The following is an 18,374-nucleotide window of genomic DNA, read 5'->3' on the forward strand; positions in this document are numbered from 1 at the left end:
CTTCATGAACTATGTGTTGGTGTACCTCTTAAATAATGGGACTGTTTATTGACCTCAACGACAGCACTTATATAAGTAAAAACATCACATGACCAGTGCAGGTTTGAACTCTGATATTAGATTTCTGTGTTGTACAACCAATGTCCATTGGATGGGATTTTTTTCTTTTGATCTTTTTTCTTTTTCATTTTTTTTTCTTTCTTCTTCTGTCTTCTATATTTTTTTACAAAAACATATGAAAATAAAAATGTTGTATAAAACTGGCATATACAACAGTTACACACCAGTTACAGTTACATACCCGGATGATATATACCAATCAAAACTAGTGTATAAGCATAAGGTATACCCAACTGGCATAAAAACACTTTAATTAGTGTCATTGAAGAAATTGTGACTCCACTAGTATGTGTTTTCTTTGTGGATATTTTGTATTCTTCACAGTGGTATCAACCTACCATTACAAGAAACATTTATTTTTAAACTTTTATCTCAGAATCTGGTAGAAGGCAGGGTAAACAATAGGACATATAGTTTAGTTTTTCTTTTATTTTGGGGTGATAAAAGTAGAATGAGTTTATTGGATGTGAAAGTATTATATATAAATATTGAAGTATTATATATAAATATGCAATTTCCTTTTAACTAGGTCAGTCCCTGAATTTCAACTGATAAGTTAATCTCTCTAAAATCAGTGGGTACAGGTCAGGCTGTAGGAGTTGGTTATGAGAATACAGTTGTGGTATCTGTGACTGTTGTTTGCTCAATGTCAGATAAAGTATCTTTAGATTCAGCCATTGTTTTGTCTTCCCCAATGCTTCCCCAACATTGGACACCTTTAAGATTCAGCTGGACAGTGTGCTGGGCCATTTTGTCTAGACTGTGCTCTTGCCAAGAAAGGTTGGACCAGGTGATTCTTGTGGTCCCTTCTAAACTGGTATTCTGTAATTCTATGATTCATACTCTCTAGTTTCTTATTCTACATCAATAAAAATTTTATGATTGTAAGTAAAAACACAACAGCCTGTATATTATTTTTTAATTAAGACTGCTGCTTAATGTCACTATCATGAATCTGCATTTCCTTGGATATGGTAATATTGTTATTCAATTCAGATGTTTTTGAAACTAGGATTTAATTTGTTTTGATTCCCTCTGCAAAGTGTCTGAAAACATGTTATGACCTTTTCATTATGAGATTTCAAACAATATTTTTACAAGACTGCAAGTGACATTACTGCCAGCTACTTCAGATAAAATGAAATTTGACCTTCTGCTCAGTTTTCAGAATACGATTAGAAACAACAACAGAAACATCTTTGAATGTATTAGAACAAGTGCAGTCAACAATTAAGCCCAACTTATTTTTTTAACAAAATTCATGGAAATTGAGTTCATACAAGCCACCCAAAAATGTAATGGTATGTGACAGACATGTGATGTATACCATAAACATAGCTTTAATTCAAATAGTGGAAAATACCAGCCACAATTTTAACTTTTGGGAAAACAAAACAAAACAAAACAAAACAAAAACAAAAACAAACAAAAATCACAAAACAGAACAAAAAGCCCTAAAATTTAGGTAGGCATTTAACATGACAGCTGAATTCCTTGTCCTGTAGAACTATGCATTCACTTGATTTTAATGGCAAGTCTTCCACCTGCAGACTAGATGGTTTCAGACAAATTCCTTGGTTGCTAATCCTAAAGGATTCTTGTCACACAGCCCTGTTACTAATATAATGAAAACTAGAATTTATATATTTCAGAGGACAATCCTTTCCACTGTCAATGGAATGACAACTACAATTAATCCTGTTGACTTCTAGAGCTAGCAGGGAGTAGGAAGTGTTCTGCTTTTTTTTGTTCAAATAAAAAAGGAGAATAACACTTAAGACAGTGCTCTAAGTACCAGAATCTGCTGCCAGTTGCTGGGATTAAAAATTAGAGTCTCGGAGAAAAGTGAGATAAAGATGCAAACTTCATCTAAAATCTGAACTTCATAGAACAAGGAATTAATATGATAATTACAATAATTAAGCTTATAGAAATAAAAGGAAAGCTGTACTTATCAGGGCCAGTCTGAATAAGTGGAATTATAACTATAAATCAAGATCACATGCACTTTTTCTCTAAAGAAAATGACTGTTACAATAACATTTTTAATGCATGAATTGCATTTAAGATTTGAAATATAATTAAAATCCATGTGAAAATACTTGTCTAAAATAAGGATACACCTTCATAAAATCTGTGAGAAAATATGTAAAAACTTTTGAAACTTTAAGATGGTAATAGCTTTTTTAGATAATCATTAAACAATATTCCTTATAATGAAATATATACTATATCATAGTCTGAGGAAATAACTTCATACTATTAATAGAAGTTTCCACATAGTACATAAATATCTTATTCAGAATAAAAAATTACTTACATCAACAGATGTCAACAGATAGGAAAATAAATGGAGAATATCAATGACTTCATCTAAGGAAAAGGATATGACTGGTAAATTCATGGTTAGTTAAGAAACAACAAAGAAAACACAAGGCTTGTGTTTTAATGGAAAGGGAGCCTTTTTCAGCACTTTCACATGTCAAAAGGGAGTTAATTAACTCAGAAGGGTTAGAATTACTCCAAGAGTGCAAACAAGGTCTACATTATTCAGTCGTGCAGCATGTTCTTCCAGCAGCCATGAGGCTGATTGTCTATTCAGTCAGATAGCTTGTGCTATAAACTACAGTTTCTCAGCAAAATTCGTCTCTTCCCTTTCAAAATGACATTTTAACTTCTGAGTTTTCTAAGACCCTTTTTACTACTTTATTTTTCTGCTCTGCCTATTGATTTTTCTAACCTTTTGACAGCAGCTTTACTTGTCTTTTATTTCTGAATTATTCTTTTAGATTACATTCAGACCACAAGACAAATTCTGATCTCTATTATACAAAAATACGGTAAATCCACTGGAGTTAACAGAAATGTATCAGGTTAACAGTCTGATTCTGATCAAAAATAGACCTGTTAGCTTTTGCATATAATTTTGTGCCCTAAGCCTTCATTCCTTCTCAATCTAGTTCAAGGAACCTACTGAACATATAGTTTTGCCCTCTTTCACACAAGTTCTTTTTCACATTGGAAAAAATGTCATACAAGTAAATGATGTGAAGGTCCACCCTGAAACACAGGTAGGAGTCACGATTAGGATAAGGACTTGCATCCAAAACGTGGAAAATACTCTGAATATTAAAGTTTAGACATGTCTGTAGACATTTTTGGAAACAATATTCCTTCTATTTATGCTTGAAATTTTTCAGATATTAACTTTGAAAAGTTAACAAAATCAAATAGATAACTATAATAGATGACTAAATAACTAACTAGATAAAACAGATAACTAAATAGTCATGACTTGAAAATGAAATAAAATTAATTACTTGAATCTTAAAAGATTAAACCTTAGTTTTCCACAGTTAAAACTGTAAATATGTGGGTGGATGGGGACAGGAAATCAGATTAGAAATGTTTCTGTCACCAAGATACTTCATAGAATCATAGACTATTTTGGGTTGGAAAGAACCTTAAAAGATCATCTATTCTGAACCCTTCAATGCACAGGGACATCTTTCCCTAAATCAAGTTTCTGAAAGCCCTGTCCAAACTGATCTTGAAAATTTCCAGGAATGGGGCATCAACAGCTTCTCTGGACAACCTGTTCCAATGTTCCCCCATTCCCATATTAAAAAATGTCTTCCTTATATCCAAGCTAAATCCATCTTTCAGTTGCTCCTTTTCCTGTCACTCCAGACAGTAGTAAAAAGTCTCTGTCTTTCTTATAAGTCTCCTTTAAGTATTGAAAAACTACAATAAATTCTTCCTGTAGCCTTCTCTCCTCTAGGTTGAACAAGCCCAACTTTCTCAACTTTTCTTCATAGGATAGATGTTCCAGCCCTCTAATCATTTTTATGGCCCTCCTCTGGACCCGCCCTAACAGGTCCATGTGTTTCTTGTACTGTCGATGCCAGAGCTGGACAAAATAGTCCTTGCGGGTTCTCATGAGAGCAGAGTAGAGGGGAATAATGAGCTTGTTCAACCTGTTGCATATATTTCTTTTAATGCAGTCCAGAATACAATTAGCTCTCTGAGCTGCAAGTGGCATTGCCGTCTCATGTCCAACTTATCATCCACCAGTATCACTAAGTCCTTCTCCACATGTCTACTTTCAATCCATTTCTGATATTGGGGATTGCCCCAACCCAGGTGCAGGACCATGAACCTGGCCTTGTTTAATTTCACGAAGTACACATAAGCCCACTCTTCAGCTTTGTTAAGGGTCGCTCTGGATGGTATCTCTTCCTTCTAGAACACCAGCTTCACCACTCAGCTTGATGTTGTCTGCAAACTTGATGAGGGTGTACTCAGTCCCACTAATTAATTAAAGTATTGAATAGTATTGGTCCCAGTATGGACTTTTGAAGGGATACCAGTCATTGCTAGTATCCATTTAATGACTGAGCTGTTGACTGCAATTCTTTGGCTGTTGCTGTCCAACCAGCTCTTTATCCATGAAACAGTTAATCTCTGGAACTCATGTATTTCCAATTTAGCAGCACAAATACTCTCTGGGACCTCATGTAAGGCCTTACAGAAATCCAGGTAGATGGATCACCATTGTCTGGTGATGCGGTCACCCTATCATGGAAGGACCCTAGATTACTCAGGCATGATTTTCCCTTGGTGAAACCACAATGGCTGTCTCTAATGACCTCCCCATCTTCCATATATTTTAATGTATCTTCCAGTGGGATTTGTTCTGTGTTATCACAAGACACAGTTGAGGCTGACTTGTTGGTAGTTCCCAAAGTCCTCCTTATTACCCTTTTTCAAAAATAAATATTATATTTCCTTTTATTCAGTCACTGGGGACTTTGTCTGACTGCCGTGACTTTTCAAATATGATGGAGAAATTACATCACTGCATGCAATACTTCTAGTATCCTGCTCCTCTCTAGCAATAAGAAAGACATTGAAGATTTTAGAGTAAAGAATCAATAGTTATAGTGAGACTGTCAATGCTTAGGTTGTATTTCAAAACTATTGTACACACTGGACTATTCCACAGCAAAAAAAAAAAGAGCAACTCCCTTATAATTTTACATAACGTTGTGTGCACATACACAGGCACGTCACAAGAAGAGCCAGAGGCCACGAATGCATTGCAAAAAGCAAGTTTTTATTTTAGTCACCTCTCTGCTGGGGGATCTCTGAAGCCACACCTAAGCTCTGAGGCAGAGGTGACACAAGTGGGGATGCAGGCACTGATAAGTTCAACCCTGCTGGAAGATCACTGGGCTTGCTGAGCTTGCCTGTATTTCAAGGCTTCAAGCAGGTGCAGCCTCCCCCTCTTTCTCCCAACGAAGCAGGAATCTCAGACATAGTGATAAGGTGCCTAGAGTTTCTCACAGGCCTATGTTATCTAACACAGAGGTTCTACTCATCAAGCACACAAGGTCAGTAAAACAATTAGTATGATGTATGTGCTTTTTCTACAGACAGGTGCAAGTCACTTCAGCGTATTTACATTTAACTGATCTCCCCACCAAATCTTCTGCTATATCCCCATACAATATTTTTCTATCCCATATAATTACTGATTTATGCAAATATAATTATTCATCTTAAAACCAGTTATAAGTTATTACTTTCTAGAATTTCTCTTTCAGTATGAATGCATTTCTCTGGGTTTAATAATTCTGAAATTACTGAAATTGTGGGATTAAATTTTCCCTAAGACTGCATATAAAACTGGAAGTCTGCACAATTTCAAACCTTTATTGCTCCCTCAATTATGGGTTTAAATTTATTTAGATTGTTGAATATACTTTTCACCAATATTTCCAGTAAGTTATTAGTAAATCAATGTTAAACTTTGCGTACCAAACAATTTGATGTCTTTTCATGTAAGTCTCACATCCAAAAATGAGTAATCTATGCAAACAGTGTACATATAGCAGTAATCCATTACTTACTCATGATTAACAAATGGCTCCAGTAAATTATACAAAAGTTATATTGCTGATGAGTTTGGTATAGACAGAGTCAGTGATTTAGGTGCATATACATATATATATATATATGTAGAAACTTTTAGAATATGTTTTTCAGGACTTTCTTTCCAGATAGCTGTGAATCACAGAAAGCTGATCATCTGTTATTTTCAGCATTTGGACTTCATATTTTGCAAAATCTAATTTAGTTTCCAAACCTAAAACTTCTCTACTCAATTGGAACAACAAAATAATTGCTTCAGGCTAAATTAGATTTGTTAACTCTTCTCAATAGAACAAGAATACAAATGATGTTTCAGAAATGGATGAAGATACCATAAGATAATTTAAAAATAGAATGTTGCTAAACTCATTAACATTTGTTTACACATAAAATGTTAAAGTAAATGTAAATTTGAATACTTAAAGTAAATTATCACATTGCTATTTTTTAATATATGGAGACATTAATATCTGAAAACAAATGTTCCATTTTGTAGCATTTCTATTGATTTTTCCAGCTTCTAACTGGCACTGTTTCTTTTTGAATGTTCATCCTGTCACTTCAACATGTGTATGATAACTGGTTTTACAGCTATAGGGTCAGCTTCCAAGGTGCCCTGAATTCATGTATTATACAATTTAGGAGTGTATTTTTTGAGGAAAACTCACTTAAACAGTCAACAGGGGATTAAATCAGCCTCCAGAGTATAAGCAGCCAATAGAGCTGATATGAGTTTTTGCTGGTTAACTTGGCGTATTGTATGTTAAATTGCCTTAAGAATTCACAGTGTTTTGTTTCATACTGTCTGACATTTTGACCCGTGTTAATAAACCCAATTTAGTAACAGGTTTGCTGGAATGCAGGAAGGAGATTCCTTAAAGCAAAATTATGTGGGCTGAATAGCCAGGCTGAAATAACAGTTCTGTATCTGGCACTCTTTCCTCTGCCATCCTATTGACTGTCTACACTAATAAATCTGTGAGTGTACTTGTGTATCTCAACTGCAATGGGATCATCTTGACAACTTGTTCTATTCCCATTTATCATAATCAAGTGTCATGCTTTGCAATTGCCCAAGGCAAGTTCTCATAGTTGAGCTCAAAACATGATTATTCAGCAGACGTGCCTCATGTTCTGTGTGGCTCATGCTGAGGTCTTAGATTTTAATGAATTGCGGAGGAGCATAAAGAGAGTCCAGACTCATCTGGAGAGCACTCACTCTAATGCTCAAGCATCTGTGAGGACAAATGGAGGGAAAGGAGACACTAACACTGATACAGCACTAAAGCACAGAACAGAGGTTGAGCTGAGTTATGCCAATGGCAGGAAAGGTAAAGTTAAGAATAGCTATAACCTTACCTAGCCTGAGAGCCTGAATAACATTTTTGACAGAGGTATGATCACTGAACCACATCCTGTAAAAGTCAAAGAACAGTTCTTTCAGATCATTTCATACAGGTATAGAAAACCCACAGTGTGTTTCAAGAATAAACATGCTTTAAAAGTTAATCTAAGTTATTTGCATCAGAGTGGTGTCTCTTGAAGCTGAGCAAATGGGTAAATTTTAAAACCTGGATTTATATTGTGTTTGATTTATCTAGATGCAAGAGACATAGTTTGGTATAAGACAAACTGTCATAGATGGACACTAAATGATTATCACTAAATAGAAATTAAAATACTGTATAGACATATATATGTACTAGATGAAAAATATATGTATGTGGTTTTAAAAATAGATCCTGATAAAGACAAGTTATAAGCTCTTTAAGGAGTCTGTTTTATATTTCTTGCATTTTCATTGTACTCTATGTGCCAGTTTACCAGGTGAATTCTCAGTTATTTCCATTGGACATATTTTTGACTCAAGAAAATAAAATTTCTAGCTATGTGACTGAATTAAGTTTTGAAAGTCAAGTGCAGAAATGAGGGAATGTTTTTCTTGAAAATGAATTTGAAATTGGGTATTTGAAGTTGCAATTGTTGAAAGAAAAAATGATTGTTATCTTCTAAGCTTTAATTATAAAAAAAAAAAAAAAAGGGCAAAGCTTGCAAAGGTTTATAAGATACTTCCTGGAGCAAAAAAGTTCTTTGGTCATTTAGTCAAACGAAAGCATTCAGTGAGGATGTATTTATCGTACAAAAAATTACTGTGGAAATCATACAGGTTTTTCAAGGTTTCTCTCACTTACCAGTTCAGCTCCCAGTAGCTGTGATATTTTCAGACTGCTGCAGGATTCCTGAGTTTACCTGAAGTTCTTGCAGCTAAGAAAAGTGACTGAAGGTCTTGGCCACCAGGATTTCCCTGAGCTACCAAGGTATTTAATAAGACGTGTAAGAGGAAGTAGAGGTCACTTGCTACACCTGTAAAGGCCCCAGTAATTCTGGTTTTAATAGTCCAGAGGACCTTTAGGTTTTTTAATGTCAAAATTTGGAAAACTTTTTCCAAAGGAAATATTTTTTTATATGGATGATCCTAGCCCCCTTCACTCCCCTTCTTCTGTTTTTTTGTGTTATTGAAGTGTTTACATTTCTAAAAGTTCAAGAGTCTGGAAACAGTCCATCCTAGTTAACACGTGTTTCACGGAGTCCTTTGTTTCTGCTATACAAAGAGAATTAGAAATACTTCAGTTATGAATATGAGATATTACTAATATATCTTAGAGTAAAACACAACCAACCAAAAAAGAAAAACCCACAGCTCTCTAGGTTCTTAACTTAAGGACTCATGTGCAAGAACTTTTGTGGTTTTCAAAATAAAATAGTCCATCTTACCAAAGGGGAAGTAGAAAGCAGTACCTCTTGTAAAAAATGAGGCAAATGTTCCACCTGTAAAACTTTATGCAAAGATGAAACATAAATGGATGGCTAGTGAATAAGGATAATTAGTCTCTGCTACAACATTTCCTGAAATTGTAGGGCTAGTTTCCCTTACAGCTTTATAGACCATCTTTAAAACTGTCCCTTTCATCATTTAAAAAAAAAAACCTTTTGGAGCTCTTAGTTGTTGGTTTCCATACAAAAAGAGAATCACATGTTCGCACATTTCTTTAATCTGCAATTTATTTAGGGTGTCTGATGCTCACAAGACTCAATCTGGTATTTAATTATGCTTATATAATCTTTATCATCCCCATGATAACTAGTTGAACCTCTTTTTTAACTCTAAAGGTGACAATGGAGCTTTTCACTCAAACTCTGAAGTACTCATTAAGGGCATAAGCTGTTTGAAGTAGAATTCTGCTCTTTATTGCTGAAATTTATCTCAGAAAGAGGTCAGGCTAAAGAGTAGAAAAGAAGAAGCATAAAAAATTAGATTTCATGTTAAATAGTACATGCATAGCTCTCAGGAAAATCAAGCTATGGAACAAGCTTCTAGAAAGTTTATAGTTACTCAAGATAGACTAGCAATCTGTGGAAAGGACATTAAACTCATCTGTTCATTCTCATCTTAGTCTCCTTCTCATACTGAGATTATAAAGTTCAAAAGATGGTTGACGAGCTCATCCAGCAATTACTAATACAACATGAATTTATTTATTATTGTTACAGAAAGGATAGACACATGTAGAAGACTAAGAATATATACAGCTGATGGCAGACATCGAACCTAACAGCCTAGGTTACTCTTGGGGACAGCCTCACTGTCGCCACCTAAATAAATAAATAAATAAATAAATAAATAAATAAATAAATAAATAAATAAGTAAGTAATCCCAAACAAAGAAAAAAACCAAAACCAACAAAACAAACAGACAAAAAACAAGACTCAAAGAGAAGGATGGAAAGGGAAAACACTGCACTGTCCAGCTGGGAACATAGGTGAATGTCTTCTGGGCATCCTCTTCAGATTTCGTGAACTTTATCAGTCTCCCTACTGGCTGCTCTTGCTCATTATGCTAATGGCATTGATTAGAAAATGCTTTGAGCGGGTGCACATGTTGCATACTTTAACTAGCTACTAAGCTTTGTGCATAAAATTAATGTGAAAAATTCTTATTGGCTACTTAATCTTATTGGCATTTAAGTTATTGGTAGTTACTACCATTATCTGCTAAGTTTTATGCAAGTTCAGGCACATGAGGACACAAGTACTTTAGATACAGGGTAAAGCACTTCCACAGCAGCCAGAGAGAGGGAGGGTGTGAGTTTACAAAATAGAAATGAAAGGAGTGCTGCAGTGTTACAAGTAACAGGCTACAAAGTTGCATATGGAAGAAGTCCTTTGCCTTAGAAAGATTAACCTCACTTTCTCTACAGAGGTGCCATACAGATGTAGCTATTAACATTTCCAAAGAGCTCCTGACTCCTCAACAGTCTTGCCTTGAAGTTTTGGAACAATGGATAGAGAATACTGCTGTTGTTAGCAATCAAGGACACACAACCACGGGCGCAGTGCTTACCAGCTGTTTGGAAAAATAGCCAACAGGTCTTTTCCAGGATCCTAGTGGTTGGGTTAATACTCCCAAGGCAAGTCTTTGTCGCTCGTGTACAAACAAATGGAAGTCTTTGCTCAAGTCCGGCAGGCCCAAAGCAGGTGCCTGCATAAAAGCCTGTTTTAGCTTTTTGGAAGACCTCACATTGTGGCTTTCCCCACCTGAACGTTTTACTCCCTTGTGCTTCATACAAAGGTTTGGCGATCAACCCATAGTCCATAATCCAGAGTCTGCACCATCCTGTCATTCCTAAAAAAGATCTCAACTCATGTAAGTTTTGTGGTTCTGGAATAGCACAAATAGCATGTATCCTGTTCAGGCATAGCCTTCACTGTCCTTGAGAGAGCTCGCATCCTAAATAAATCACAGTCTCGAATGCAATCTGAGCTTTATTTTTCGATACTTTATACCCATTCATTCCCAATTGGTTCAATATTTCAATTGTTACCTGCATGCAGAGTTCTCGTGTCTCAGTCGCAACCAGAATATCATCTACATATTGTAGCAACAAACACCATTGTTGAGGGATCATGATACGACCTTTTGTAGTCCATTCCTCGAGTTCCTTGGCTAGTTCCTTGGCTAGTTCCTTGGCTAGAAAGATGGTTGGGCTATTCTTGAACCCTTGTGGAAGGTGTGTCCAGGTTAATTGAGTTTTCCTCCTATTGTGTGGATTTTCCCATTCAAAGGCAAATACCTTTTTGCTTTCATGGTCAAGGGGTATGCAGAAGAAGGCATCTTTTAAATCAAGTACGGTAAACCATTTATATTTCTCTTTCACAGATGTTAACAAGGTATATGGATTTGCAACTACCGGATAAATGTCCTTAGTGATCTGGTTTACAGCCCACAAATCTTGGACTAATCGATAACTACCATCAGGTTTCTTTACTGGAAAAATTGGAGTATTATATTCTGATTCACATTCCTCTAGAATACCATATTTCCAGAATTTTTCAATTAGAGGTACTATTCCTAACCTAGCTTCTAGTTTCAGTGGGTACTGCCTCAACTGTACTGCCTTGGCATCTTCCTTCAGTTCCACTTTTACGGGCTGGGCTGGTTTTGATTTCCCAGGTATGTCAGTCTCCCATACCATAGGAATCACAGCCTCCTTCACTGCTTGCGGTATTTTCACTACCAGGTTTTCTTTTAATAACAGAATTTGTCCTACCTTAGATTCTGGAATTTTCATTACCAGGTTTCCATCCTCAAATGTTATTACGGCATCCAATTAGGTCAATATATCCCGTCCTAAAAGGGAGACCGAACAATCTGGAACATATAAGAACTTGTGGGTTAGTTCCTTTTCTCCAAAACACAAATCCAAGGGTTGTAGGCATGGCCATACTTCCTCCTTCCCTGTGGCACCAACTGTTGTTGTAGCTCTGTGACCTACCCTCCCCTGTAAGGAATTCAGTACAGACTAAGTAGCCCCTGTGTCTACTAAAAAATTTTACATCCCTGTTTTGGCAGCTTCTTTTAATCTTTCTAAAAGGCCGAGGGAGACTCATTCTTTTCCTGCATCACATTATACAATTTTGACCAATTAATTTGCTTCGGCATAACAGTTTGAACGCCAATCAATAACCAATCCTGATACCTCCGGAGATGGCATAACCCGCCTCCTGTATTATCACAGTATCACAGTATGTTTGGGATTGGAAGGGACCTCAAAAGATCACCTAGTCCAACCCCCCTGCTGGAGCAGGAACACCTAGGTGAGGTCGCACAGGAACATGTCCAGGTGGGTTTTGAATGTCTCCAGAGAAGGAGACTCCACAACCCCCCCGGGCAGCCTGTTCCAGTGCTCTGTCACCCTCACTGAGAAGAAGATTATAATTCCATCGGGGATCTTCTTTTGGAAAGTTCTCATCAATGTTAGCCTCTACTTTCCCATTCCAAATATCTTCTCTCACTTTATCCCTCACAACCTGTATAACCATATCTTTTTCTGTAGAGTCCATTAATGTATCCAAAATCACTTGTAAATCATCCCAATCAGGATTCTGCATTTTAATTATCATCTTAATTATTGCAACCTTATCTGATTTTCCCGATAAGGACCAGCCGATTGCTTCCAGATTACTAAATGCCCTGGTGAAAACGGAACTTTTACATAGACTGGTTCCCCCCCACACCTACTGCCTGCCGCAGGGGTGCTATTACGTTTGATGATCCCCCCCCCCCTGCTTCATCCCCCGCAGGCGGTGAGCCTGGAGGAGAGGAGCTGCAGCCTCAGCTTTTTTTTTTTTTTTTTTTTTTCCCTTAGTTATCAAGGAGAAGCTCCCGGGCACAGGTTTGGGCTCCTTTTGCCCTTTTCTCTCTTCATTTAATTCCTGCGATTACAAACTTTATATGTAATTCCAATTAGCTGAACAATAGTTACATCCCTCAGATCCTACCTTTTGTAACTTCTTACAGATGTCAATAAACAGCATATTAAGCATCAATCCCTGACATTAATTTTAGATCCAAATCAGTCTATCCACAGAACAACACTAACTGCAATACAGCTAACTCAATTTACTTTCATGTGTACAGATGCATCTGAAGGGGGAGAAAGGTGGCACTTTAGTAACAGAACCGGTTCTTATTTTGTAATTATTTCCCCAAACAAATTATTTTGGTACCAAATATAAACATACAAACTAAAATACTGAGCTCAGACACGCAAACTGAATACTGAGTTCAAATATGCAAACAGATCACAATTACACTTCTTTTTATGCATAAACTGTCCAAACCCAGCCTCCTTCTAATGTTTCAGTAAGCAATTTGACGGCGATACATTTGAATTGGACATATCAACACAGAAGGATACAGATAACTAACACAGAAAGACAACATAGGTAACTTTACCAGAACAAGAGTAAACACGGATCAAGTCACGGTTTCAACAGTAAATACAGATTAAATCACCAGAACTACAGACCAGGTGCTGAGCAGCACAAATAACCAGGCCAGGTGCACACAAATAACCAGACCAGGTGCCGAGCCTGCGGCACAAATAACCAGACCGGATGCCGAGCCTGCAGAGGTTTCCCTCTGTCTGACGGACAGCTGCCTAGGCAATACCTCGGGAGCTCCCTGCCCAACCGAGAGTGGCTTTCGCCGCGTCTGACCGACAGGCTACCAGATGCCTGACCAGAAGGCTACCGGACCAGAACCAGACCAGGTGGGTACCCAATAATCCAGATAAAGCACCTTCTTACCAGTCAGAGGTCTGTCGTGAGCAGCAGAGGGTCGGTCGCGTCCGATGCACTCCCCAAGAATACCTCGGTGCTAGCCAGAGCAGGATTGGGACACGAACCGCCTCAGCAGACCACGAGGTCCCATCTGGGGTCCCCAAAATGTTAGCAATCAAGGACACATAACCACGGGCGTAGTTATATGCGGTGCTTTATTTCAGCGCTGTCAAACCAGGGGTTCGCACCCAAAGCTGGCTTCGCAGGTCAGTTTAAGTTACACAGTATTTATACAGTCCATTCACATACATATTCATATATTCATTAAGATACGTAACGGTCACTCAGTATTGATTACAACATCGATTGCAACATCTTGGAACTATTTTGATCATGTGCAGTGTCCTCACTCTATGTGTATTTAGGCTAAGATAAAAGCTAGGTTGTTAAGATAAGAGTATACTCGAACACGATATGCTTGAACATCCTCTCAGGGACAGTTTACAAAACTGATTAATCCTTTCAGGAACATTTTGTAAAACTGGTTCGGTTACTAACACTGTTGCTTGAGCTCCATTCAAATAAAGTTCAAAGCTCTACCTTAGCATAAAAATCTATCACACAAGTGGTTAGAGCTTCCTTTGAAATGTACTCTGAAATGTGTAAACACAGAAGAATTTGTATTTCTTTACAGCTAGGAACCTTTTCTCAATTGTTTTAATCTCTTACTCTTATTTGTTTCAATATATACGATTCCTTACTCTTCATACATTATTTGTGTCTTCACCATATTTTCCCTTGTATTTCTGCTTTTTATTTTCATTAATTCCAGACAAACACAGGCAAATTTAATTTGTGAGGAACGTTTGGAAGCCAAGGCAGTGACAACTTCAAAGTTAGTTCCAGCTGCAGAGGCAGATGAGATTGCTCAGTGTCTTGTCATGCTAAGGTGTCAATATATCCAAGGATGAAGAGTCCATATACCGTCTGAGAAGCCCATTACAGTATTTGGCCAGCCTCATGGGAAAGATTCATTTCTTCATATTCAAACAGAATGTTCCTTACCAGTTTTTGTTTACCTCTAAGTGTTTTGCTGTGCATCTCATATAAAATTTTATCTCAATTATCTATGGACACCCATTATATAGACAAAGAAAACAAGTATATCTCTCTTTAGTCCATGCTTTTTCAGGCTGAATAAACCCAGGTCTCCAGCTCTCCTGATGTGTCATGGGCTCCAATCCCCCTAGCTGAAGCTGTAAGTGCCCTGTTGCTTATAAAGATTCATTGTGAGACCCTATGAATGTCTCTGCTAAAATTCATATGCACTCTTCCAGACCATTCTATGGAACTGGGTCTTCCAACGCTGGTTTACTCTTTGTTTTGTTGTTTCTGTCTGACACACTGTGAATTTGTTGTTTTTTTTTTTTTTTTCCGGAGGCATAATGGTAGTTTGCCATTTCCTACAAAGTTCATGGATGGTTTCACTGTAATGATATTACATACATTGAATTCCTATATGCTATGTTTTACATATTTTCCATATCTCTTTTTTTGTGTTTAGGTGTCTTTTTTTCTCTCATTAGTTAGTTAGGTTGTCTGTTTGTTTGTTTTAATCCAGCTAGGAGTTTAGCCAGATAGCTGTTGCTATTTGCATCTGCTGTTCATCTGATGCTTTTACCACTCCCCCTTTTCCAAGGTTCTCATTTATCAGATGGGATTTACTGTATGGGGACAAAATTCGTATGTTGCAGGAACAGACATGAAGTCATTAGGATGACTAAGAAATCTTTATCCTGGTCTTTTCCTGTATTGCTGACCATCTTTCTCTAAACTTAATATAATGTTTTATTAAGCCTCCCTGCTTACCTGGAGGTATGTGCTTGACCAACTATATGGTATCTTTTTTAGTACCTAAAATTTCAGAGAAGTCTTTGACTGATGCAGCTGTAAACTGGGAACTTTGATCTGAAACAATGTCTTTTGCACTGCCATATTCTTCAGTTGTTCCAGTGAATTGTTATCACCAGCTGGCCCATGCTCCCGTGTGATCACTCTAACAGATCTATGGTCATTTCTGTTGGTTATCTTAAACTGTAGAGAGAGCATATGCTAAATATCTTGCTTACTACAAAAGGTCCTGTGCGATCTTTCATGTGTTTGCTAGAACAGTTTCTGCCCATCGTGTGCACGTACCTGTGCACATTTCAGTGCATTATGCAGCAAGAGCTGTCTTGTGGTGTTGCTGAGACTGTATTAATCAGTGCATTTAAGCATATAAACAGTGTCTCTGCTGGTCTGTAGAAAGTAGGGGCTGCCTGGAGCATTCTTCAGAGTGAGTAAAACTCTTCCTTGAAAAGGTCCTACAATGATTAGTTAAATGCTTTTTTATGGTGCTGGCTAGGATTTCAGTCAATCTTCAGTTAGTCTACTGTCTCAAACCAGCCTATTACCTCATTTACGCTGAGACTCCCTGTAGAGTTCCTCCATTACCCAGGGAATTGCTGAGTCCATTGGATACTCACACAGGCACAGCCCTGATCCCCACCTATATCATAATTATAACCATACAAAAAACTTGAATTTCATCCTTATCTCACCCAATTAAAATTTTAAAAGTTTTTTGTTTTGGTTTTTGTGTTTTGTTTTTTTTTTTTCCCCACACTGTTTTTGTGGAAGCATTCTCAGTAGGGCTTACACTATAGCGAAGTGATACTCTTCCTTTCTCTCCTTAGAGGTAATGGAGCTATAAAATCTGTCTGAATTCTTGCTCTAGGAGTAATTATTTTCTTAATACTGAATATACTTCTTTTTAATACAGGTATCTGCATTGACCTATGCAAAGAGTTTCTTAACTACATACTGCCATGTTCTCTGATAATTCACCACTGTTCTGTAAGCAGAATCACTTTTAGAGTTCTTCTCCACCCTTGAAATCCTTGTTTGTGTACATGTTGGATTAAATGACCCGTGGTTTCTTTTTCATTACAGCCAATTTTTGTTGCACTCATGATTTCTGTATCATCTTTTAGGATCTTGCATTTACTCTGACATACTTTGTTTTGTAGTGGCTGCTTTATTTCTAAATCTTAAATTCAAAAAGTTATTGGTTTCCCAAAACTTTGGGTAATTACGTTAGCAAGTAATTCAGCTCCTGGCAGGGCCACATCCTATGGTATTTGGTATCTTTCCTTGATTTTTTATCCATCCTGTACTTCTTTGATTTTTGATGGGCTTTCATGTTCATTTGTCGTGTATTACCACAACTACTTCTCTTTAGAGACTGGGCTGCTTGTTTCCAAAGATGGGAAATACTTCCAGTTTATCATACTGAACTCACTCTCCCCTGAAGTCAGTGATAGCTTAGAAAACCCAACTGAGAAAATAGTTACTAGTTTCTCTTAAGTTTCTCTTAAGTTTTGTTTTTAATACTTTGCTAATGATCAAAATATCAACTCTTCTAGCAAGACAGGGTACTATTTGTGTTTTTACTTCTGTTTCTGTGCTTATCCCAGTTGTCCCAAATTGCCATTTTGTTTCTCCTTACTTATAGTGACCACACCAACCAGTAAAACCCATTTGTGAATTTATTTCACTTTATTATTCAAAACTGAGCCCAGATCAAAGATACTAATGTTTTTTTCTCACATTTGTAGTAGAGAGACATAGCAGTGGGCAGTGAACAGTGTTAACTCCTTCGTCTGCTATGCATGTGTATTAAAACTTGCACTTTTCTTACTGTAATTCCCTGATTTAAGGCCAGGCTTGGTATGTGTTTGTTCTGAGTTTTTTCATTCACAGTTTACAATGTCAAGGGATGTGCGGTTGTACCACAGTTTTGCTCCTTCTAGTCACATGCACCCAATGCCCCCAATGAATCCCAAAATGAGGGATAAAATTCTCTTTCACATGGTGTGAAAGTTTGCTGCTGGCAAGTGAGTTTTTGATCCAAAGACTATGACCTGCAGTGTTTCCCTCTTCATTTGCATCAGATTTATACTAATAGTTCTGATCAGCCACAGAACTTTCAGTGAACCTACTAGAAATATGCAATTAATTTACTTGGGTTTTGCTGTTCCTAACATTGTAAACAGAGTACAGGACACAACCTTATCTCATGGGGCTCCAATTCTACAGGGTCCTTTCTCTCATTATTTTTTTTTTTTTTTCTCAGCATAATGCAATAACTTTGCATGCTTGACAAATTTTGTGAAAATCAAAATCAGCAGTAGAGGGATCTGGGGGAGAAGTACCTACAAGAACATAGTAAGGCCCTCTTATACCTCTAAAATATACTTTTAAGGCTGATGGAGAAACTTGAGAAAACATGTTTTGATACAGATTTCTTGTTTGTATTGTTTTTTTGTGTTGTTTTTTTTTGGTTTTGTTGTTGTTGTTGTTGTTGTTGTTGTTTTGGTTTTTTTCTGCAGCTACAAAAATATCACAGACAATTCTGGTTTAAATTCTATATCTACACCCTGGATTTTTGTTGTTTTTATTGTAAATTCCATTGTAAATCTCATTATTATAACTGTTAAAAGATTGCTTTTAAACTTTTTGTACAAGTTTGTCTACCAGTATGCTGATTTATCTGTTAACATTACATTCTTCAAGTGACTGTTCCTTTGCTTTAAAATGCAGCAGATCTCTGACAAAGGAAAACCAGAATGCTGTAACAAACTGTAACAAACTTAAT

At 36.9% G+C, this 18,374-nt stretch overlaps 1 long non-coding RNA gene across 2 annotated transcripts; it reads right to left on the reverse strand.

Annotated features, from left to right (window-relative positions):
* Window positions 1–6,940: 6,940 nt before the first annotated feature.
* Window positions 6,941–13,927, reverse strand: LOC135580098 (uncharacterized). Of its 2 annotated transcripts, XR_010474389.1 has the most exons (5): window positions 13,706–13,927; window positions 11,665–11,765; window positions 10,458–10,739; window positions 8,247–8,656; window positions 6,941–7,469 (listed from the first exon to the last, which is right to left on the reverse strand). It is a non-coding gene; the product is annotated as an uncharacterized LOC135580098 (long non-coding RNA). The 2 variants fall into 2 exon arrangements; XR_010474308.1 differs by having other exon boundaries at window positions 10,458–11,765.
* Between the last annotated feature and the right edge of the window lie 4,447 nt (window positions 13,928–18,374).

This window comes from Columba livia, chromosome 1, assembly GCF_036013475.1.
Source record: "Columba livia isolate bColLiv1 breed racing homer chromosome 1, bColLiv1.pat.W.v2, whole genome shotgun sequence".
In the NCBI taxonomy this organism is placed as follows: domain Eukaryota; kingdom Metazoa; phylum Chordata; class Aves; order Columbiformes; family Columbidae; genus Columba; species Columba livia.